Source organism: Bradysia coprophila, unplaced genomic scaffold, assembly GCF_014529535.1.
Source record: "Bradysia coprophila strain Holo2 unplaced genomic scaffold, BU_Bcop_v1 contig_193, whole genome shotgun sequence".
NCBI classification, from domain to species: Eukaryota; Metazoa; Arthropoda; class Insecta; order Diptera; family Sciaridae; genus Bradysia; species Bradysia coprophila.
In genome coordinates, this window is record NW_023503456.1 from 1498336 (window position 1) to 1523773 (window position 25438).

Here is a 25438-nt window from a genome sequence, read left to right on the forward strand (position 1 = left end):
TCTTCCAGCAGTGGCATGAATCTGTATTGATAGCAGGAGATTTATTTTATCGGCTTCGTAATAGATTTTGAAGTACTAAAATTTATGTGTGCAGTGGTACAGATCCGGCGATTTATATTTATTTAGAACGGTTGAGGTATCTCTAAGACATCAGGTTTTTTTGTATGTACTACATGAATAACAGCCCAAGGGGTTATGGGGCCATTCACAAATTACGCACGCTCTTAAGGCTGGAGGGGGGGTTTGACAAAAGCGTACGCTTCATACATTTTTGAAATTTTCTCCATACATTTTCACGTGCAAGGGGGGTCTGAAATTTCGAATTTGGTGCGTGCGTAATTTGTGAATGGCCCCTAAGTAACTTGCTGTGGAATTTTCGGAAATAAATGGAAATATTGGTTTGATTGGTACAGTCGTATATGGTTGAATTATCCAAGGTAGATATATGGGGGGGAGGTAATGCCATATATAACCGAATCAGATGGGTGCTGGCACGAAAGTTCGATACAAACACCATCTATCTCTTTATCTCTATCGCTCTCTATCTCCGGATGCACATGTGAGACACTTTGCGTCAGATAGAGAATGGGTTCCGCAGCGTCTCGAATTTGTTGAGATGTAAAGATTTCTCGGGGTGCTTCGATGTTACAGTTGTTCACATTGCGTGATGAATAATTTGCTTGGAGTGCGTTGAACGAAACCGATTTTGACGTTCCGGTCGATTATGCAGAATGATCGATCCGATAAGACGGAAAAGATCTTTGTTTGGATTCGAAGTGTATTGGACAAGTGCATCTATACACCACCGTCCACGAAGCAAATTTTGATTTTTAAAGGTTATGCCTCGAACTGCACTTATTATACCGTTCCCATGTCTTTAGTAAATCGGCTCCTGTGCGTCGAATTTTCTGTAACAATTCGATGAGCCGGAGGGTTGTTTTTATTCCATGTTGCTTCGCAGATGGACACGAAAGTAATACGAAGTGTAATGATTGTGTGCTGATGTAGAAAGAACTTAATGACACGAACTTCGTGTCACGAAGTGGCTGCCGGTATAGGAAATTTCGAGTTTCAGTGACGTTGAGATGTCGATTATACCACAAACTTAAAAAATTTACAAAAATCTCTGTCTAAGATTCTGCTACAATTTCAGAGGGGCGAAAGACATCCTGAATCAGGATTCCTGATGTCTCATTTTCTTTCATGGTCAACATATTCCCTTTATCATCCGTCGAAACGACGTCCCAGTCGTCATATTAGCATCCATTTGTAAGTTGTAGTACTTTCAAACGTAACCTCAAATAATTTTCGTTGTGTTTTATTTAACCCAAAATTTTATGTCAAAAAGGAGCTGCCATTTGAATACTAAATTTAAAATTCTTACAAAAAAAATTTGACTGGAAACAACCAAAATTTTACCAAAAAAATCTGCGTCGCAAAGTGACAGATGTTCAGGAACAGACCAGCAAGAAAATTTATCTGCCACATGCGACGCAGATTTTTTTGGTAAAATTTTGGTTATTTCCAGTCAAATTTTTTTTTGTAAAAATTATTTGGCAGACGATGAGAAAACCTAAGCCAGCTTGTTTGAACTAATTGGGTGTAAAATTTAATTTTTGCGTAACGAAGCTGAAAGCGTCAACTCTTGCGATATCATTCATTTTAGAAATTGGACCTCAAAGACTGCGTCACACTTTTCTCTAAGAGATTTTTGTCGTTTTAGAAGTGTAGTCAACACTGCTTTTTATAACAGTTTACAGTTTTAATTCAAAAATTTTACGAAATTCGAAAATTTGACGAAATTTGAAAATTTGACGAAATTCGAAAATTTGACGAAATTTGACGAAATTCGAAAATTTGACGAAATTCGAAAATTTGACGAAATTCGAAAATTTGACGAAATTTGACGAAATTCGAAAATTTGACGAAATTCGAAAATTTGACGAAATTTGAAAATTTGACGAAATTCGAAAATTTGACGAAATTCAGAAAATTTGACGAAATTCGAAAATTTGACGAAGAAAGTAATTCTCTATCTCTCATAACCCAAAAAAATATTAATAATAATAATAATAATATCTGACCCGATTTTTTAAATTATTTTTTTGTTCGAATCGTGTTACGAATACCTTTCATTTGATGGGTCGCACGCCTCTGTAGGTTTCAATACAGCTAAGCTACAGCCGAAAACGCGTTCCAGACCCTCGAAAACCACACTCACAAACCACTTCGAGGCCAACAAAACAAAATTCTGGTTTTTCCTGGGGTAATGGCGTATCACATTTTCATTTTTATGCCCACCCTGAGGTTCCCGCAAAATTTCATGGAGATTGGCTGACTAGTTTCCGAGATCGACCGTCGATAGATAGACAGATAGAAACATACAGAGTAAGTTGAAAGATTTCGATTGTTTGGAAAACGTTAATTTGGTGTATTTTCTATCAAAATGACCAACTTCAAGACGATGTATCTCCGGCAATTTTAAAGTTACATAGTCGAGTGATAGCTCGTTTTGCTCGTATTTGAAGCGCGAATAAGATAGAATAGGATTTGTGGTGATATAAACCAAAGGGTAGTAACTGAAATGTTCGGCTATATATAGTTGCCGCGTCTCAAAAAAATTTCTTCGTTCTTTTTTTGGAAGTTAGACTGCGTCAAGTCCTCCGCTATCGCTCCGGACATGATCGTGTGTAAAAAAGGCAACGAGCAATAGGCGGCGGCTCAAAATCTTTCGTTCAAATGACATTAATTTTAACGTGGATGGCATTTCAAACGGCCTTGAAGATGATCTATTGATCACTGTCTTTATGTTTAATTAATTGTATGAAAAAACAACTTGACACAGCTAAAATCGCATGAATTCGCCCTAGGCTGAGAGTGAAGTTAGGCATGTAATAACAGTTGACACAGTGAAGTGATGTATTCCAGAACTTATGTGAAACTGATCCACGCCACATATATACGCCTAGACTAGACAGTTGTACCGTCTATACAGTCTGCCAAGAATGTTTTAACAGCAGTACACAACTTTACGAACTATTTCACCCAAATAAAAGTTTTGCGAAAAAATTTACTTACACTCGATGTACCACCAGCGCGACCTACATATATATTTTCCGAGCATAATATAGCAGCGAAAGATAATGATGAATTATGGCTCTTTTGTAGTATACGGAATACAGCAGCAGAAGCAGCAATAATATTATTAATTATTATTACAACCCATGTTTGTATTGTGGTTATGCCTTTAATATGAGATGATATGAAACGTGACTGGAAATTTCAAACTGGAAGACGAATCTATATGTTCGCAGTCGACCAAACATTTATGCTGCACATAAACAATTTCATTTCCATTTATCGTTTCGTTGCATAGTTCTCCTCGTGCTGCATTTTATTATGGTTGAGAATTATAATTTAATTTTACAGCAGGTCCCGTTAGAAGGTTTTTGCAAAATAATAAAGCAATTTCTCGTATCTCCTCGTCTGAGAACGTTGAACGGAAAACTTTTTCAGTTTTTTCTTCTTCTTTCTCTTTGGGAATTTTCGCAGAAATATTGATGAACTTGATGGAAATTAGATTTGATAATGTCGAGACCGTCGTATCTGATGTGTGCAAACTTTTTCCTTTTTTGGGCGAGTTCATTTGGTCGAGTTAAGCATAAAAGAAGTAAATTTCGATTTCCAAAGTATACTTTCCAATATAATAACTTCAACCGGCCGTGCGGTGCCGTATTAAGTTTTTTCAACGCCATCCATCACACAATCGGTGGAGTGTACTATGCAACCTTTCCGAACCATCTATCTTATCGACACAACATTGACTCTGCAGAGAAATGATAATTTGGTACGTCTGCGGTACCGTATAGGAAGGACATGTGCAGTGCAAGAGAACATAGGATTGTGTTGGTAACACTGATTTTGAACTATTTGCATGTGATTATTGTATGAGACGATGTAGCGTCTACAGCGCCGCAGCGCAACGCTACACCACAATCTTATACAATTTTGACAGGCAAATAGCTAAAAAACAGTTTTACCATCACAGGATCTTTTGTAAATTCAACGAATGTTCAACTTTAACAAAGATATCACCAAAGTATATAAACACTGAAGGCAATGCAGACCCTCAGCGGATCAGAGAAATTACGGATCCAAACTTTCAGGTGAATTCATTTTCGTATGTTGTCGAACTTAGACTTGTGCAACATGACGGCGCAAAATCCTTCCAATTCACCACTAAATACCAAAGTACTGAAGGTAATGCAAATGCTCAGCGGATCACAAATTTTACGGAACCCAAGTTTCAGGTGAATATAAGATTTGTTATGTTGCTTGCGTGATGGTTGGCGTGTTAATGTTGGTAGAAATGTGTTGCTCTGCATACAATTTTTTGTGTTGAGTACAAATATCCAAACTAACAAAGTGAATTTAACTAGTGGCCAACATGGTAAAAATTATATTCACCCGAAAGTAGGGTTCCGTGAGTTTTTGTGATTTGCTTTACCTTCAGAATGTTTATATACTTTGATTATAACAGACGAGTGACGTATAACATCCATATATGCATCCGATACGCAAACGAATGTTATATATGTGCAACATAACGCCGCTAAATAGTTCCAAATTTACCACTAGATGCAACTTGACGCAAACGAATTCATTACAAACCAATCGATGGTTCCGAATTACTGGCAGAATGTGTCAAAATAATATGAAAAAAATCAATGACAAGTCACTCAAGTCATAATTAACTGAATTTATCTTCGGTTTTTTTGCCTTAATTATAACCAAAGTATATAAACACTGAAGGTAATGCAAATCCACAGTTCCACACGGATCCAAACTTTCAGGTGAATTTTAGCTCCGTCATGTTGCACACGTATTGAATTCGTTTGCGTCAAGTTGCATCTAGTGGTGAATTTGGAACGATTTAGCGACGTTATGTTGCACACATATAAAATTCGTTTGCGTCAAGTTGTATTTAGTGGTGAATTGGAAGGATTTAGGGCCGTCATGTTGCCCAAGTCTAAGTTCGACAACATACGAAAATGAATTCACCTGAAAGTTTGGATCCGTAATTTCTCTGATCCGCTGAGGGACTGCATTACCTTCAGTGTTTATATACTTTGATTATAACAGACGAGTGACGTATAACATCCATATATGCATCCGATACGTCAATAATCCTCATTTCACATTCTCATTCTACCTAGCTGCAGGCCTTATCATTTATTCTGCAGGACTGCGATCTCTTTATAGCAGCAAATTGTAAGTTAAAACAATTAAGGTAAAAGATTTTGTACCAAACACTAGCAAGTAGATTAAACCTAAACAGCCTAACAGTAGAGGGTGTCATGATTCTACGATTCTTGCCGATTTAAAAACGAACAGTTAAGACAGCAGTGTAATACTGTTCAAAAAGGATTAGTCATCGGTTATCGACAGCGATGACAAAATTGAACGATGAGTTCTGGTTAATATTGGTCTTATCAAGCAAAATGGATTCTAAATCTAACGAAGTAGAGGATTTCTAATAATTTAAAGAGAAGACCGACCAGTTTTGTTTATTGTTAATTGTTACACGTTTATATGGATAATTGACGTTCGGAGTTCGGGGAGTAACTTCGTTTTTTGACTCCGGTTCCACCCACAATGGGAACATGTTTGCTGTAAAATAAAATCTCGAGAAAGACAAACTTGAATGAAAATTCCAAAATCAGTCAAAAAAAAATGGCAATTTCAAGTTCTATGGCAGCAAGACTCAAGTTGTGAGTACGAGCGATACTGATAAGGATGTGAGATAAGCTGCAGAGTTATACGTGTGTAGTGGGAGAAATACATCACACCGAGCCTAGACGAAAAGACTTGAAAGTTTCACTTTCATGCGTTATGGGACGCGCGTGACGCGTCAATGTATTTTTTTTGCTTGGTTAAGTCGTGACGCGCGAAATAGTACATTTTGTTACGAGTGATGAAAATTTGAATTTTTCGGTACTAGTCGTCCGATACGTCAGTGTACCGAAAAATTCAGCTTTCATCACGAGTCACAAACGACGATTTTTGTGCTTGAAAAGTTAAATGAGACGAAACCAGAACACCATTAGAATAGAAATCACATGTACACCTGATCGCGGCCGGAAAAATATATTTGAAAATCCATTTTCGGCCGGTACGGAGAAAGCGTCCGAGAAAGCACTTTCTTGGCCGCAAATACCTCTCTCTGAGAAGTACAGAAAAATTGAACTTTTCGATCGTAGAATGCGTGTCGAAATCCGTCGAATTTCAGTCTCAAGCACAAAAACATTTTTTGTGGAAAATGTACCTTTGACGCGCGAAAATATTCAATAATTTTGTCATTATAGTAACCCCAAGCCAAACCGGGCGTCCTTAAGTAGGATCCAATATAATTTCAAGTAGTATACCTGGCGTCGAACTTAATGCGGCACTGCAAGCGATTGCAAACTTCATTGAGACACACCTGGTTACAAGTTTGCATGATAGAATCGCAAAGAGGAAAGTAAACGAGAAACGTTTTTTTCGATGGGTAAAAAATCACGTTTTTATTATATCAGGCATCATGAGCAATAACATTTTTTGTTAGATTCGATTTTATTTTAACTTTCCAGTCTGGTGATTAAGCAGGTGCGAAAAGATTTTTCTTAGACATTACGTACAGAATAAACACATATTCGTGTGGTTGCGATGAACTCTCTTGTCAAATAAGTGATTTTGTTTGAATTTCGTGCAAATCATCCCATAATACAACACCCTTGAGAGAAAGAGAGAGAGAGAACGAATACGAAAACCATTTAACGTTCCTCTTTCGATCGACTTTGTTTGTTTAAAACTTCAAAGCAACTTTTTTTCTTTCTGTTAGCACTCAGACTGTCGCTTAACTGATAATTTAGGTTGATTGACGGCTAGACGAAATTGCATGTAAAGAGTTAGATTGATTTACTGGTGTACGAAATGATTGATTTAAGTTTTCGGTTTCCAAACTCATTCGGAGGAATCTCATTTAATTTCGGTTCGGTCATGTTTGTTAAGCTATGAAACCTGCAGGCGATATGTGGAATATGAAACGGTGCACATGTTAGCTTAATGTGAATTAAGAATATATGAGAAAGACTTCTTCGTCTTCTATTCATGATATAGCAATTTCACATTCAACAGTCACAGACATTTTGTCTGCCATGTATACGTACGGTTTAAACTTTAATCAACCTTCATTTCGGGAACAGTCGTATGTCATGAACCTTGCTTATTATGCAGCCATAGATAGGTATCGGTAGAATACGTTTGCATGGCTAACATATCAATTTAGTAAGGTTTAGTTTGGATATCATGTCCGGAGCGATAGCGGAGGACTTGACGCAGTCTAACTTCCAAAAAAAGAACGAAGAAATTTTTTTGAGACGCGGCAACTATATATAGCCGAACATTTCAGTTTCAGCCCTTTAGACTATATCCCCACAAAACCTATTCTATCATATTCTCGCTTCAAATACGAGCAAAACGAGCTATCACTCGACTATTATTGCGTCGGGAACGCGTTTTCGGCTGTAGCTTAGCTGTATTGAAACCTACAGAGGCGTGCGACCCATCAAATGAAAGGTATTCGCCACACGAATCGAATAATTAGAAACATTGGTGCAGAGTCGGTTGAGCTAGAGTGGTCAGAGTGACCAAATTTTGAGCTACTCGAGCGTAGGATGAAAGGACTAATATTTTTTTGGGTTATGAAAGATAGAGAGTTACTTTCTTCGGCAAAGTCTCAGAGTTTTACGAGTAGAACTGATTGGCATATGTGAAAAATGTCAAAAATTGGAAATGGGTGGGTCAATTAGGGTTTTGGAGATATTTCTTGAATGGTGGCAGATAGAGAATTACTTTCGTCAAATTTTCGATTTTCGTCAAATTTTCGAATTTCGTCAAATTTCGTCAAATTTTCAAATTTCGTCAAATTTTCGAATTTCGTCAAATTTTCAAATTTCGTCAAATTTTTGATTTTTGTCAAATTTTCAAATTTCTGAATTTCGTCAAATTTCGTCAAAATTTTCGAATTTCGTCAAATTTTCGAATTTCGTCAAAATTTTCGAATTTCGTCAAATTTTCGTCAAATCTTCGATTTTCGTCAAATCTTCGATTTTCGTCAAATCTTCGATTTTCGTCAAATCTTCGATTTTCGTCAAATCTTCGATTTTCGTCAAATCTTCGATTTTCGTCAAATCTTCGATTTTCGTCAAATCTTCGATTTTCGTCAAATTTTCGATTTTCGTCAAATTTTCGATTTTCGTCAAATTTTCGAATTTCGTCAAATTTTGTCAAATTTTAGAATTTCGTCAAATTTTCTAATTTCGTCAAATTTTCAAATTTCGTCAAATTTTCGATTTTCGTCAAATTTTCGATTTCTGTCAAATTTTCAAATTTTGTCAAATTCTCGAATTTCGTCAAACTTTCAAACTTTACAAAAAAATCTGCGTCGCAAAGTGGCAGATGTTCAGGAACATACCTGCAAGAAAATTTATCTGCCACATGCGACGCAGATTTTTTTGGTAAAATTTTGGTTTTTTCCAGTCAATTTTTTTTTGGTAAAAATTATTTGGCAGATGATGAGAAAAACTAATCCAGCTGGTTTGAACTAAAATTGGGTGTAAAATTTAATTTTTGCGTAACGAAGCTGAAAGCGTCAACTCTAGCGATATCATTCATTTTAGAAATTGTACTTCAAAGACTGCGTCACACTTTTCTCGAAGACATTTTTGTTGGGATTTATTCATTCGACACGATGGCGAAAATGGTGGAACAGGTGCCATTTCAATTTGATCAGTCTAACAATGCTCCAAAAGGACGGGTAAATTAACGAGTAAATACCTTCAATGAAATAACGAAATTTTTCAGAAATTATCGACTTTTTAGAAGCGGCTAAACAAAACTAAGCCTGAACTTGGGTATTGTTGTTTACCCATACAATAAAATGAGTTACAGAAGTTAATGAAGTAATAGCATGTTACATACTTGGTCAAGTAAGTGAGTCATGATTGCACGAGTTTGAATTTCGAATGTGTGCGAGAGTATATATCTGAGTGTGAAAGTTTGTGGAACGAGTGGAGCCGAAGGCGGAACGAGTGGAATAATTCAGTTTACGTGAAAGAATTCCTTGCCACAATCGTCATATCCATATGATATAGTCGAGTTGTCAATGATATTTCGTTGCCTTCTGATGCCTTAAATCAGCTAAGCCCGAGATTTCGCGGAATATGTAATCATTAATAGTTCACGCGAAATCATGCAGAAATGAATTTAATTTCAGTTCTTCAGTCCTTACTTTCAAGGACCAGTAAGAACCGAATTAATGATTACACCTTGATGCGTTAGCCGGTTGGTAAAATGTTAATGGCGATTAGCCTAAATACCATTTCACTATAAACAAATTCGCCTAATCACTGCAAACAAAACACTTTTTACATTCAATTTCATTCACCCTTTTGAAGAAAAAAAAAACAATTACGCTACACGTTCCATCCCCTTCTATGGAAATGATGGGTACACATTATACACACCAGAAAAATTACAATAAATAAACCGACAATTCATTAAAACTTTAAGAAAAAGAATCAAAATTTGAATTTCCCTCTCTTTTTTTAAGACTTTTAGTGCCAATTAATGAAGTAAATTTAACCGTAATCACACTGGAGTAGTAATATTCATGACCTTTGTGCATAATTAAGAAATTCATCGAAAGTTTTTAAATTAAAAACTTTTTTTTCCTACTCCGTCTTCTTTGCCGCTTTCTCGACATGTTACCGTGGTGGGTCCTTTTATGTTGTTTAATATCGGGGTGAAAACACGTTTTTGAAATGTGTTATAGCAAAGCAAACATAACTTTCAGCAAGGGTAGCCAGTCCGCCCTTTAAACGCGGTATAAAAGGTACAGCGGAAAACGGACAGAAAACTTCACGAAAAGAATAATCATTTCCCGGAATTTTCTTTTTTCTTTTTCTCGATGTAACTAATTGGTATACGGTAAAAATAACTGGAAAAAGGTTAAAATGAGGAAATTTAGTCGCTTTTAATGCGCCGATTAGAAGGATTTTGTGTACTTTAACGAACATTTCTTTTTCTTTTCTTTTTTAAAGAGTTGATACAACTTCAATTAGAAAAAGACATTCGAACGAGTTTCCTTATGCGATTTGTTTTTCATTTTGCTCTGGTGTAGTTCCAATAAAGGAGATGAAAGTAATTAACACTTTCGTGGTGAAAACAAGCATCTCGTCTGCAACAAAAGAACAAAATGAAAGAACAGGGAAGAAAAATCGAAACGAAAGGCCTTGTGAGAGATATGAATTATCGCTCTGACGTTGTACAAATACACACGGAAATTCCCGTTCGTGTGTACGTAACACATCAGAAGCAAAGGAGTTATTCCGGAATTTATTTTTATCGTCATTTTTAACGCCCGCAGTTACGGCTATTTTGAAATTTATTTATTTTTTATTCAAAGAAATTTGTTGTAAGATAATGGAAACTAATTAGCCCGTTATCCCATAGGAAATTGTAAAGCGATATTGGGTCTAAGCTGTGTTTTTTAGCTTAACCTTTTTTTCCATTCATGCTGACGGCGGTGAATGGATACCAAACAGCTTAGTGTATGGTACTGCGGATGGGTATTATTATACACATCGAGTGTATTAAGTGTATAGTGTAATGACAATGGACTGTCGTTTTAAATTACACAAGATGCGCTTAATTGCTCCATAAAGACCGTCTTAAAACGTAAATGGTTGGGGGATATTGAATTTTTTATGGCCGTAATGCCTCTCTCCCATGTAGATATTTATGCAGGTACGTTGAACATTAAAGAAAATATTTTTTTTACAGCGAACAAAGAGGTGTTTGTGTGTGTGTGTGTCAGCGATGATGGGTATGCTGAAAGGACCTAATTCACGTTGATATACTCAACAAACTGTATACCTCAGCTTATTCAATTATCAAAAATTCTGCCTCTGTTTAATTCGACCTTTTTTTCTGTCATTAAGAGCCCCAGTATTGTCGGCATGTGACAAGATATTTCCGGATTATAAGTAGGAGCTACCTGGTACGTAATATGATGTGGCAATATCTTCAAACGAAATTCGTAAAATTTGTTGTAACTCTACTACCTCACGAAAGTTCGTCAATTCATTGACAATTAGTGTTTGCCTATCACAGACGGCAATCATATCAACAGTTTTACTATCGGATCTAAGTATACGTAGCTTCAATAGATTGATATGTAAAATCTTTTACTTCATTTCTTTAAACATGATTTTTGCGCATATAAGACTGAGTCTGTCGCTTATTTTTGAAGTCAAGTCTTTAACGATAACAGATGATTGCCATTCGTTGCAGGGTAAAACTGAAACGATGTTGGTTGCAGTGTCAATAAATCTGCTACCTCGTTAGTTCTGTGACACATTTTATTTCATTAGTGTGAACTTCCATTGTGAATTTAAGAGACCACTAGTGCTATAGTTGGTATCATTACTAAATCTTTTGTATTGCTTCGATTAGACCAAAATTCAGCCGAACTCACAAGTGTGGTTTTAAGCAACAAGCTTTGGAAACAGTTATTTTGACAAGAGTAGCGTTTGCATTCAACACTGGAGGAAGTTTGGGCTTCTGTTCTCAAGCTCAAGAATAACAAGGCCACTGGATCAGACAATCTACCCGGAGAACTTTTTAAATATGGAGGTGATGCGCTGTGTGCACGGTTACATGAGCTGATTGTGAAGATTTGGAAACGTGAAGAAATGCCAGAAGAATGGGAACTCGGAATCATTTGTCCAGTGTATAAGAAGGGTGACAAATTGGATTGTAGCAACTACAGAGGAATTAATCTATTGAACACAGAGTACAAAATATTTGCGGAGCGGATATTTTACGGCAGCGTCTCATGGCGTATTCGGAACCAACAACTGGTGATAATACCAGGGTGGATTCCGCGACGATCGCACAACAACAGACCAGTTGTTTAGCATCAGGCAGATCATGGAGAAATGCAGAGAGTTCAATGTTGCTCTACACCATTTGTTTGTTGATTTTGAAAACGGTATATGACAGGGTTTTTCGGAGTAAACTATGGAATGCGATGGTGGCATCTGGTTACCCCAAAAAACTTATTCATTTGGTTAGAATGACTCTGTCACATGTGAGAGCCAAGGTCAGAATTCGGAACAATCTATCTGATACCTTTGAAGCCTTGGAAGGACTTAGACAAGGCGATGGACTGGCAGCTTTATTCTTCAACATTGTTCTTGAGAAGGTGATAAGAGAGAGCGACGTGGAAACCAGCGGTACAATCTTCAGAAAGTTGAGCCAGTTGTTAGGACATGCTGATGACCTAGACTTAATTGGACGGAACGTTGACATCGTTAAAGAGAATTTCACGAAAATTGAAGATAGGGGTGCTGAGTTCGGTCTCAAGGTCAGTGAGAGAAAAACCAAGTACATGACAACTTCATTGTCTGATGGCAGATCACCATACGCTGGAGGTGAATGGAAAACACTTCGAGACTGTTGACAGCTTTATTTACTTTGGGTCGCTGGTCAATAGTGATAATAGCATCGGAGAGGAAATACGTAGAAGGGTAACGCTTGGTAACAGGAGTTACTCCAGTCTTCAAAAACTCATCCGGTCAAAAACACTCAACCGCAACCTTAAGTGCGAATTGTACAGATCGCTGATTCGACCAGTTGTAGCATATGGATCGGAAGCTTGGTCCATGACACAAAGTGACGAACAGACACTTTTGGTTTTTGAAAGCGAGTTGCTTAAAACCACACGAGTGAGTTCGCGAGTTCACAAAAATTGATTCCGAGTGTAATGAACACCAAGCAGCATCTAATGTATCTCTCACATATGATTCGTATCATATTTCAGTCACCGCTGAGATGGAAAGGCGGAGAGCGACTTGGTGGATCGAGAGAATATTTTTATAGATAGCATCTTCGAAATTCGTATGAAGGTTCTTATCGAGCTTCAAAGGATTGTAGAACCGGGAATGAAGGACTAGAATGCGAAACTGGACTTACCATCGAAGGTCACCCTGAAAAATTCAGATCAGGTCCTATCGGGGTTTTTATTTTTTTTTCCGCGATTTTCAAAGAAATGTATTAAAGCTCACGAATTTGTCAAGAAAACCTGAAAAATTCAGATTACCTTTTTAGTCTGATCGTTTCAGACCGCTGTGAACAATTACCAAAAAATTCGGGCCTGGTCAAGGTGCAACAAAATATTCGATAGTGGTTCCATTTTAACATTAAAATATTTTTGATATTAGGCATCCCTCCACGATCCTTGTTCTACATAAGCAAGCAAATTGAATAAATTACACTCTAGAAATCGTTCATAAAATACGCCATGAGTGCAAAAGTGATGCAGGATATGGTTGAAAATGTGATTTGGGGAATTTTTCTTTGACTAAAACAAGAGAAAAGTATATTTCGTAGCGAGCGTTGGTTAGAAGAGAGGAGAATGATGGTGCATATATTTTTTACTGCTCTAACCAACGCATTCGTACATTTGAACAAATGCTTCGCTCCCCAGACCTAAACATTTTTTTAAAATTCTAAAAAAAATATGGGTCCAATATTTTAGCCTTCCGGACCAGATAAACACCATGCCAGATGAGTTTGAGACTATTTCTCTAAAATGAACAGGCCTCAGTCGCACTTTTCGGGTCCTAGGTATGAAAAAGGAATTTTATCTACTGTAATGTCATAATATTCACAATTTTGGTGACACTTCTTTAATCAAAACGGACTAGATTTAAACAAGTAATAGTATTCATTGACCATCGGCAGTCACTTTAAAACGTCATAATGACGATCATGGCGGATGATGGCGAAAACACACAAACACACGCATTGGCTCTCGTCAGCTATGAACGTCATTGTGACGTTTTAAAATGGCTGCCGAGGGTCAATGAATACTACTACGTCATTGCCAGAACGTCAATCTATGGACTGGAAGATTTCGATAATGGTTCATTTGCTCACGGCGAATCTCGATAATTTCTTATTCCATTAACTGTTATGTCAAAGGGTCTTATATCAGCAATTACGTCTTGAAGTTCACTATGATCGATTTTGTGAAATGGACGAAATGTTAGTAAAAAACGGAAAAATAGTAGCCATTAAGGATACTGTCATTTGACAGCGAGTAAAATGATTTTCGATCTTTGAATGATCTGCGGTAAATTTCCCCCAAGTCAACACTATAGCTATCATGAATAACTGAACGCACAGTAAATATTTCATAAGCCATTCCAAGTGCATAAACATAAACTGCATGCCAGTCAAAAACGGGTGCAAAAAATTAGACCTGTAGCGCAAACTATACACGAACACAAAATAATTAACTTCATTCAAATGTATCAACATGACTGTGTTCCTGTCTGTTACTGCAAGCGTTTTAGTCATGAGCGAAAAAACAAAGGAGAAAAAACAACAACAAACAGCACCCATCCTTTGGAATTGAATTGAGTTGAGTATATATTATGAACTGCAGGTTGCATTAGCAAAACAAAAGGTTGAACTGAGCTCTAGTCATATTTCTCGCGTGTTTCATAAAATGTAACGCCATCACCATAATGCTGGAATGTTGAACGGCGTACGTGATGTGAATTAAATGGGAAAGGTAATGTTTCTTTGCTACTTTACACCCGGAGTTCAGTGTAACCTGCAAGCTTCGAGAGTGTGTTGATTGATTAAGTGTTAATCCAATTAAATGAAATTTGCGAGATTTTCTTTTTGCTCCTTTTACAGGGCTGGAAGCCCAGACTGTAGGAAAGCTAAAAAAAATATGCCAGCGGAGTTTCACTGCTTTTTTCACTTACCTCGCCGTAGTATAGTAGTAGCTGATAGAGAGATATAATCGAACGCTTATTAATTCGAAATTTAATTAAATTGTACCCAGTACTCGAGAACAGCATGAATGGATAGATAGGATAAATAGGTAGATTCACATTTACATACCAAATTATGAATATTGGAGTGGATGATGTTTAAATTCAATTAATGTCATTCGATAAATGACGATTGAAACAAACAGATATAATATTGTGGATGGATAATATGCGCCCAGCATGTATATAGTATATGCGTGCATATAGTTCGGTATGCTGAACTGTATTGTTTAATCAATGATACAAACGTGTCAGGAATATTTGTTGAATATTTGATGAGCAGCGATGCATGGTATGGTTATACATATATATGTACATGTACAATGGTGTTGCAATGCTCGCATAGAGCAATTGCTATCGTCTAACCATTTTGTTTTTATCAATGCTAATATGAGTGTTGTAGGAGCATTGATTCTGTAATAGAAAGCTGTTTGCTTGATGCACAAAAGATGTGAAAATTGTCAACCCGAGGCGAACCGGTGGCGGGACATTTCCACACCGTCAATATCGTCAGGAACGATATTATCGTTTTTTGGACGATACTATCGTCTAAAAAACGATAATATCGTTTTTTAGACGATACTATCGTCCAAAAAAAACGATATTATCGTCCAAAAAAAACGATATTATCGTCCAAAAAAAACGATATTATCGTCCAAAAATTTTCCATCCAGGACGATAAATCGTCTAAATTGGAAAATTCTAAAATATTGTCTGGACGATAGTATCGTTTTCTGGACGATATTACCATTCTAGAAAATCTAATGGATATTTTCGTTTTCTGTACGATAATATCGTCCTGGGCGATATTATCGTTTTCTTAAATGATAATATCGTCCAGCACGATACTATCGTTTAAAAAAACGATAATATCGCCAAGACGATATTATCGTTTAGTTTTGGGTGGTAATATTTTTGATTTTTGATTTGAAACATTTTATTTATCAAAAGATTACAGAATTTACAAAACCAAGTAATCAGACTGATAAAATCATTACGGTGCCAACATCGATTAATTGTGATGTAGCACGAAGAAGCAAACCGGAAGTGGAAGCAACCCAGTCGACCCGTCAAAATTGCAATCCACCTTATGCTTGTAGTACGAATGAATTGTGTGTCATGAGTTGCTGCAACGACGAGAATAGCCAGTAACGATCCTTCATCGTGAGGAGGACTTCACCCTGGAACGAAAAATCTCACGAGAATCACTGGTTCTAAAAACGTCTATAAATCTTTCAAATTCTCTACATGCCTTAGCAATCGGCTCATGATAGCCATAAAGCGTTCTATGGCGTGGAGGACGAAAAACATTAAAGTGACGCAACCCGTATGGGTGGTCAGGCATATGACGATACGAATCAAATATCGTAGTCAACTTCGGCGAGTTCACTCTGGCCTTCAGCACATCATACAAGAAAAACATACGCGCGTTCCTCCTCCTAGTGGACAGCCGCTCAAGACACAAAACCCTCCGACGCTCGTCATACGGGGGAAGCTCATAGTTCCGATTTCTCCTTACCGAGTGCCTTAGAGCATACACAACAAACCTCTTCTGTACAGACTCAATGGTGTCGCTGAGCTCAACACCAGAAGGAGACCAGACCACAGAAGCGTATTCAAGATGAGACCTGACATGCGCATTATATAGACTCGTCAAACATTTCACATCCTTGAAATCAGAACATATTCTCTTTAAGAAACCCAGCATAGAATATGCCTTCGCAACTTTCACGCTAATGTGAGGCTTAAAGGTCAGCTGGGAATCCAGCAACACACCAAGATCGGTCATCTCGGACACCCTCGTCAGAACAACATCACCAACTGAGTAGTCAAAAGCCACTGGGTTCTTAATCCGATAAAATGACATAACCTTACACTTGGAAACATTAATAGTCATAAGATTGCTAAGGCACCAATTCGCAAAAGCATCAATGTCACTCTGAAGGTCAACAGCGTCGGATAGACCATTGACGACGTGATAAAGCTTAAGATCGTCGGCAAACAGTCCACAGTCAGCTCTTACGATAACATTCGTAACATCATTAAAATACAAAATGAACAGAAGAGGCCCAAGATGGCTACCCTGAGGAAGGCCTGACGTGACTTCAAACGACTTAGATGAGTGGCCCATGACTTTGACAAATTGGACCCGGCGACGGAGATAGGACTCAATCCAGTCCAACAAACAGGACTCAATTTTACTCAGAGGTGCAGCAGTACCGGACTGGCTCGAAAAAGCCCATCGGGGGCTCCATGCAACTCAATTTAAAAAGGCCCACAAATTAAAAATTCTCATACAAAAATCCAAAAGGCCCATCGGGAATCCCCCGAATTCACCGTATGGCCAGTCCGGGCCTGAGGTGCAGCAAGAACCGAATTCTCTTCCAAAATATCGAAAAACAATTGTCAGAGGAAATCACCTACCAAAAAATAAAAGAAGGGCAATTTACTCACACAAAGTCGGTAACTTCCTCCATTAAAAATCATATTTTTTATTGCAGCTATTTATCAAGTCAACGTCTTTCCTCAATGTGGAATATCTTAGCTCAACTCAAGACAATCTTGAGATTAAGTTGAGTTGAGATCTCAACTCAACTCAAGATTTTCTTGAGATCTTAATCTCAACTCAAGATTACCACAATCTCAAGTTGAATTGAGATTAAGATCTCAAGATTACCTCAAAATTAGCAGAACCTTCAGGCAAAGCATAATTTCGATACATTAAGTGAAAGGAAGAGTTTACAAAGTATTTATTGATAGAAAGTAAATAATCGTAAAATCGGTTGTGCTCACTACATACATTGGTCCATACACATCAGTATTTAAAAACTGCAGTGTTACATGTTACAGTCGCACGAGTCGAACTCTTTGATCCCAGGGAATTCATCCTTTTACAAAATGTAACGTAAAGACGTTTCGTTCGTTCCTTCCTAGGAAATTCACACTTTTACGAAATGAAACGTAAAGGCGTTTAGTTCGTCCCTAAATAATTCATCTTTTTACGAAATGAATACCAACTTAGATTGTACAAAAAAAGCGTTTTAACACGCCGAGCGATCCGGGCCATTGCCCCGGAGCGAAGCGGAGGGCCGCAATGCGAGCCGGGCGCCGGAACGGTGTCGGAACTTAGGAGTTATTTTTTTTTTCTCGCATCGTCTCATAATTAGTCTGTGTAATTTTTCTATATAAAATTTAAATTTACAGAACCAAATGAACCAATTTTTAATATATATTTGCCGTCTATAATTTGGTTCTGTAAATTTAAATTTTATATAGAAAAATTACAGAGACTAATTATGAGACGATGCGATAAAAAAAATTAACTCCTAAGTTACCGACACTGTTCCGGCGCCCGGCTCGCATTGCGGCCCTCCGCTCCGTTCTGGGGCAGTGGGCCGGATCGCTCGGCGTTTTAATGTACAATCAAATTTCGTAAAAGGATTACTTCCCTATGGTTGGTATACTCAATATTACCACAATCACAAGTTGAGTTGAGATTGAATTCTCAACTCAACTCAATCTCAAGAAAATTCTTGAGTTGAGCTAAGATATTCCACATTTTCTCCACACATTTTTGTTCAATTTTGTGTTTCGTCTTCAAAAACCATCCAGAACGATATTATCGTCCCAAAAATTATCGCCCAGGACGATAATATCGTCCACAATAACGATAAAATTGTTCAGAAATAGAAAATAACGATAATATCGTCCAGCGGATATTTTCATCCAGGACGATATTATCGTCAAAAAAACGATATTATCGTTTTTTGAACGATAATATCGTTTTTTAGGCGATAGTATCATCTAAAAAAACGATTGTATCGTCCAAAAAAACGATATTATCGTTTAAAAACAATAGTATCGTTTTTTTAAACGATAATATCGTCCTGAAAATATTTTAGAATTTATAATTTTAGACGATATTATCGTCCTGGATGAAAATTTTTGGGACGATAATATCGTTTTTTTGGACGATAGTATCATCTAAAAAACGATATTATCGTTTTTTAGACGATACTATCGTCCAAAAAACAATACTATCGTTTTCTAGACGATAGTATCGTCTAGAAAACGATAATATCGTTCCTGACGATATTGACCGTGTAGTTATGTCGCCTCTCCGAGGCGAACCATATCGTGTGCGCAAAATTTCAGTTCAGGTATAAGATAATAACAAGAACAGATGTAGGTACTGCGCACTCATTTTTACAAACGTCATTTTTACGCACTAGTGCTAGAAAAAGTGCTGGAATGGAAACTTTATTTGATTGCGTTTTGTCATTGCCATTTTGCCAATTTTTGGAAGTATTCAGAACTGTCATTGATTGACGCTGTCGGTGAGACGATCTCTGCCGTAATTCGAAAAAAAAACAATTTCCAATAAAATAACAAAAGAAATTCTGGAAATTATTTTGTTATTTCCACTGGAAATTGTTTTTCTTACAAATTACGGCAGATCTGCTGTCACCTCATACGAAGTAAACAATTAATTGTTTTTTTAGACCCGTACGAAGTGCTGGGGTCTTATAGGTTTACGCATACGTTTGTAACACGTCGAATTGGACTCCCTGAGTAAGGGGAAACCTATTGTGGTTGTATATAGATCCGCGGAAAAAAGTCCGTCTGTCTGTCCGTCTGTCTGTCCGTGGGCGATGGGAGATGGGCGATTTCGGATCTACCTCTCCGGAGCTGGGGCCCAATAAGTGCCTAAGTGTTTTTTGACGATATCTCCGGACAATTAAACGTTACACTTGTAAGTGATACATCAAATAAAGTTTATGGAAATCGGATGACCGACTCGTAAGTTAGAGCCCTTGGTGTGAACTAGGCGGCAAGCAGTTTTTGCTGGTAGGTTGGCCAAATTTGAACTGATTTTGACTACTTTCGCTTTAATAGATAGGTATTGACCGTACCAATCAGGGAAAAAAAAGTTTTTGAAATTACGTTTACCGGAGCGTGAGCTAGGTCTCTTGGAGTGAGCTCTTATCTGGCTACTCGGCCGTACATTGAACGTGGAGTATTTTGTCAATATCTCGAGTAAATTTTGACCGAATTTCATGAATTTTTTTTTGTTTGAAAGGTATTAACGAATGTAAAGCGTCGGTACTATTTCCGGTCTCCTAACAAAATGGCTGCCGGTGGCCATATTGGATTTTAATAAAAGTGATATATCTTGGGAAAAATGATACTTAGAGAGTTTCTGTTAACATGGAAATAATTTGTTATGTGTGTGGGGTGTTTCAGGCATTCCATATATGGACTTCTATATATATCTATATACAGCTATATTGAGCAATATACAGGCATATAGAGCTATATAATAGCATATATTCCTCTGTGAAATGTTTATTTATAGTGAAATATAGGTAAATATAGCGGTATATAGCTGTTTAAATAGGAATTTATGAAAGTTGACTTCGTACGGGGCTGTCTATATTGCCTCCGGCAATTTATTTGTTGATGATAACAAGGCAAAGAGGGGATAATGCAAGTGATTTTAAAGGGCGAATAGCTTTTCAGTAGAGAATGAAGTAAAAGAAATGAAGAGTTTCACAGTAAAGGCTTTTGATACGAATGGGTGTTTCGTATGGGTCGGCGTTAGCTATGTTTTATATTAAATTTTGGAGCTCAAAAGAGCGACTCACCGGCAATCTATTATGCACATTACATACCAAGAGGTTAGGCATTGCACAGATGCTAGCTGATCAAAGTCACCCGCGGTACAATTTCGTTTGAGTTGGAATTTCCTATTTCTCTCAGAGGTAAACACCACGTTTTCCCAACGCTGCCCATGCAAGACCAATCCTACGTCTTATTTCTGCAGTCTGGTTGTCCAGACCTAACTTCAGTTTATGTCCTAGATATACGTAGCTGTCGACTCGTTCAATGACAGTGTCACCAATTTTGATTTCTCTATCGTCCCCGATGTTGGTCATGACTTTTGTTTTCGATAAGTTCATCTTGAGGCCAACTTTGATTGCCTCTTCACTTAACTGTTGTAGCATAAGCTGAGCCTGACCTAGATTCGCTGCTATCGGTACAATGTCATCAGCGAAGCGGAGATTGCTCAGGTACTCTCCATTTATCTTTATTCCCATTTTACTCCAGTTTAACTTCTTAAAAATACTCTGCAGAATTGCCGTGAATAATTTCGGTGAAATGGTGTCACCCTGCCTTACACCTCGGCCGATTCTGAATTGCTCCGTGCTCTTATGAAGTTTTACATATCGAATTGTGTTGGAGTACCTTGAGTCTACTCTACATTCGTCTAATGCGTCCAATATCGACCATGTTTCCACTGAATAGCAAGACTATGTCGATGCAAATGGTCGTTTGTGCTGAAACCAGATCTGAAAGCAGCTTGTTCAACAGGTTGGTAGAAGTCGAACTTGTTAGTGTTCCTCTTCGTAATGATTTTCATACACAACTTGTAGAGTGTTGACAATAGGCTTATGGGTCGGTAATTTTCCAGCTTTGTTATGTCTCCTTTTTTATGCAGCAATGTAATTACCGCATTTTCCCAGGCTTCTGGTACTTCTTCCCATTGGAGACATTGATTAAACAAAGCCGTGATTGCCTTTAATAAGGAGTCTCCACCCAGTTTAATGGCTTCCACTGGAACACCATCTTCTCCGGGAGACTTTTTGTTTTTCATCTCGGCTACTGCGGCCTTGACTTCATCAACAGTTATGTCGGGCATATCCTCCGATCCCACGTTTCTTATTATTGGTCTATCTTCGGTTTCTTCCGTTGGGCTCTGTCTTGCTGAAGAAAACAAATTCTCATAAAATTCTGTTGCAATGTTTAATATCGCATTTCGATCCGTTTGGATCGTTCCTGCTTTGTCTCGTAATTTGAAGATTTCTTTTTTGGCGTTTGTCATTTTTCTCCGTAGGACTTTCATATTGCAGTTAGCTTCAATTATGTTTTGAGCCAATTGGACATTATATTTTCTTTCATCTGATCTCCTTGCTTTCTTGATACTTTTAGACAAGTTCCGGTATTCCACCGAATCTCGTCCTCCGTTTTTTACCAACTCTCTGCTCTGCTTGCGATCAGGTCTAATGTTTCTCTGCTGAGTTTTGATTCTTTCCCTTGGACGGATTTGCATTTGGAGTTCATGAAACCCATTATTGTATCGACGATTTTGGTATTCAATTCGTCCAATGTTTCACATTGATTGTTGACGTTATCTAATTCGGCAGTCATTTTCGTAGCAAATTCTTCATTTTGTGTGTAAAGCCGTTGTACGTCAATCCTTTCACTTTTCTGAACTAGTTGTGATCTTTGAAATCTGGTATTTAACGTGGCTCTTGCACGAACCATTCGGTGACTAATTTTCAAAAGCAAAATGAATAATTGTCTGAAACGCAAAGTTTTCGACACTTGTGTCCTTCCAGTGCTCACTTATGGAGCGGAAACGTTGACTTTAACGAAAGCATCCGAAGATAAATTGAGAGTGACACAAAGAGCCATGGAACGGAGTATGCTTGGAATAACACTCAGAGACGGAATGACGAATCAATGGATTCGACAACAAACCAGGGTCGTTGATGTCGTGGAAAGAATAGCATCTATGAAATGGAGCTGGGCGGGACATATTGCAAGATGGACAGACGAACGTTGGTCATGAACTGGCGACCATATAAAAGACGAGCTATAGAGAGATGGACAAACGGAATTAAGAATATTGCAGGTACAAACTGGCAGCAAATAACAATGAATCGTACGAAATGGAAAGAAGTTGGACAGGCGCATCCATCAGTGGATAGAAACAGGCTGATAAAGAAGAAGAAAAAGAACACCACCTGTATCATGTGTGCATGATGTCAATGTGATTAGCCGTTTTCTCCACGAAACATAACACCAATTCACCGTACCGTTTTTAAAAACATAAACGTCAGATTTTCTGAACAAAAAATTCCAACGGAAAAGGCAAGTTTGACTAGATATCTAAATTCTGACTGCAAGGATTTTCATTAAACAAAATGCCATTGTGTAGCGCATGATCTTAGGAGTACTCTAGCAATACTCTAACAATACACTATCATAACACTGAAATCGAACAGTCAGACCATTCAGCGAGACAAAAAATGCTCACAAACTATTAAATATTGGAAAGTCTTGCGATTTATGTCCACTTTTATACAATAAATACGTTAAACAGACTGAAACACTTAATCCAATTTATTAAGAGATTTTTTCTGTTCTCGTTCTTTTAAGAATCAATTGAAAAGTTACCAAGTTCCAAATTCGCCATCAGACAAAAGCTTTTGGGTAAAGAAGAAGAAGAAGAAGAAAACGAAAAAAAACTTTTCTTTTTGTCGCCTATAAAGTTAAGATTACATTCGAAATTCAAATAAACACGTAAACGTACAAGCAGATTTGTTTGGAACAAAAGCAGCAGAAGAAAAAAAAACTTTTTTTCTCATTTTTTTTAAATTGAATCAGCGTCTCTTTATGTATAACACAGAGTAAACTGAATATATGCAAGGCTCCACTGATGAAATCTGTTAGTTTTCGATTCGCTTATAGATACAGGTCCTATTCATCCACCAAGCATATCCAAACCATCCAACCACCCAGATCCTCATCAGAATAGTGTGAGAGAGAGTGGGATATATGTGGTACGAGTCAGTCTTAGTCCAGGAGCTTGTGTCGTAAAATTTATTGTCTACTTTGTAAGGGATACGAAACACATTTTTTGTGGACAGTGGAAAAGCGATTCTCTTCTCGGACGAAAACATAAACAAAGTGACAGTTCGAATAAGAAAAGTACTATTTTCCCCGCTAGTGATAGAAAATGCTGCACTGTTCTCACTAGAAATGTCATTCGACCAGTCAACAAGAAATTTTTTTTTCTCGTGGCCTATTAAGGGGAGAAAATTAGGCAATGAGGCGCATGAAAAAATGCTTAACGCAAAAGGAACTACACAAGCTCCCGAACTATTTAACTGATGTGTATATGTGTATGATGGGGAGGCAAAAATAAAAAACGCAACTCGCCATCAGGGCCATAAATAAATTTATGTCAATAAAGTTTTATATCTTCAAATGCAAATTTCGATATGAAATTTTATGTCACCCATGTGTGCGATGGTACTTCCGTTCAATGTGTTGTACACACAGAGCGAGAGGATACCGACATCGCTGTGGATGTGGAATCGCAGTGTTTGGCACAATTGTACAAAAAAAAGAAGAAAAAATGAACACACAGTGTATGGAGACGTTTTCTACTATGTGTGACTGGTATAACCGTGTTGGAAATGGAACTCGATTTGTAGATATCACGACATAATAGATATATATGTCGTAGAGGTAGGTCCCTCACTCTTGCAGCCATGCTCTCGAGGAAATTCAATAAAATATTTCCGCATTTTTCCCTAGCTGAAGAGACCGAACAATTTTGTCTATAAATTTTGTTAAATTACAGTTTGATGCTAGGACGGAAATGCAATATTCAATTTGAATGTAATCTCATTCCAACAAAAAACCCGCTGCAGACCTTTTCGTATATAATATTATCTTGACGTGACATATCGGTACATACGAAGTAAGTTACCTTAGAATGTCGACAAATCCTATCAAAAGATCGAAATATATTGACAAGTCGAATATGGGACAGATCTGTATAGGGAGATGTGTTTTCCGTAAATATTTGCATGAACTTATAACTTCCTTAAGATGTTATATACATTGTGCTGAGCACAAAGCAAACAAAATGTATATGTGGTGACTGACTACTTCAATTTGTACAAATGCTCAGTCATTTATACCGTTTGTGAAAAATAAATGAAAATAAATGTTTCCCTTTCGCATCGTCCGATGGCAGATAATTTCCATGTCCATTCGAGTCAATCTGAATCACGACAAAGAGTGAAAACGAAAAGAAAAGATGTGAATCAGGTATATGTCGTCAGCACCCCCACCTTTTTGGGCTGGGGTTTTCATTGCTGATTATTATGAGCTATGTTTTGTGCTTTCAAATGATGATATCCAAAAATTTTGTGCTGCTCAGGCGCCCGAGCATAAAACTACTTTCTGGTCAAAACATGTCACTTTGTATGGGAGACCCCTAATTAATCAACTGCACCCAAAATACAATTCCAGGACTGAACTGTTGGATACACAAAGAACTCTGACTATTGTGCAAGCATTCTGTTGCATGCACAATGAACTCTGACTATTGTGCAAGCCTATTGTTGCATGCACAATGAACTCTGACTATTATGCAAGCATTCTGTTGCATGCAAAACAAACTCTGAGAATTGTGAGGGGAACATGCAAAGTGTCACTTTGAAAGTGACATGTTTTGACCAGAAAGTAGTTTTGTGCTGGGCACAGGTGGCAGCACTAAACTATTGGTCGTGTGATATCGTCAGCACATAATGTGTACATTTCAGTCCTGGAATTGTATTTTGGGTACAGTTGATATATTAGGGGTCTAACATACAAAGCGACATGTTTTGACCACAAAGTAGTTTTGT

General features: G+C 37.5%; 2 long non-coding RNA genes across 2 annotated transcripts in view; both read left to right on the forward strand.

The window, feature by feature from the left end:
* Positions 1–25438, forward strand: part of LOC119075208 — a 274735-nt gene that overhangs the window by 163029 nt on the left and 86268 nt on the right. The gene's annotated exons all lie outside the window — the stretch shown is intronic.
* LOC119075207 lies at positions 205–24852 on the forward strand. The gene is made up of 3 exons (XR_005087332.1): positions 205–357; positions 15677–15680; positions 24842–24852. It is a non-coding gene; the product is annotated as an uncharacterized LOC119075207 (long non-coding RNA).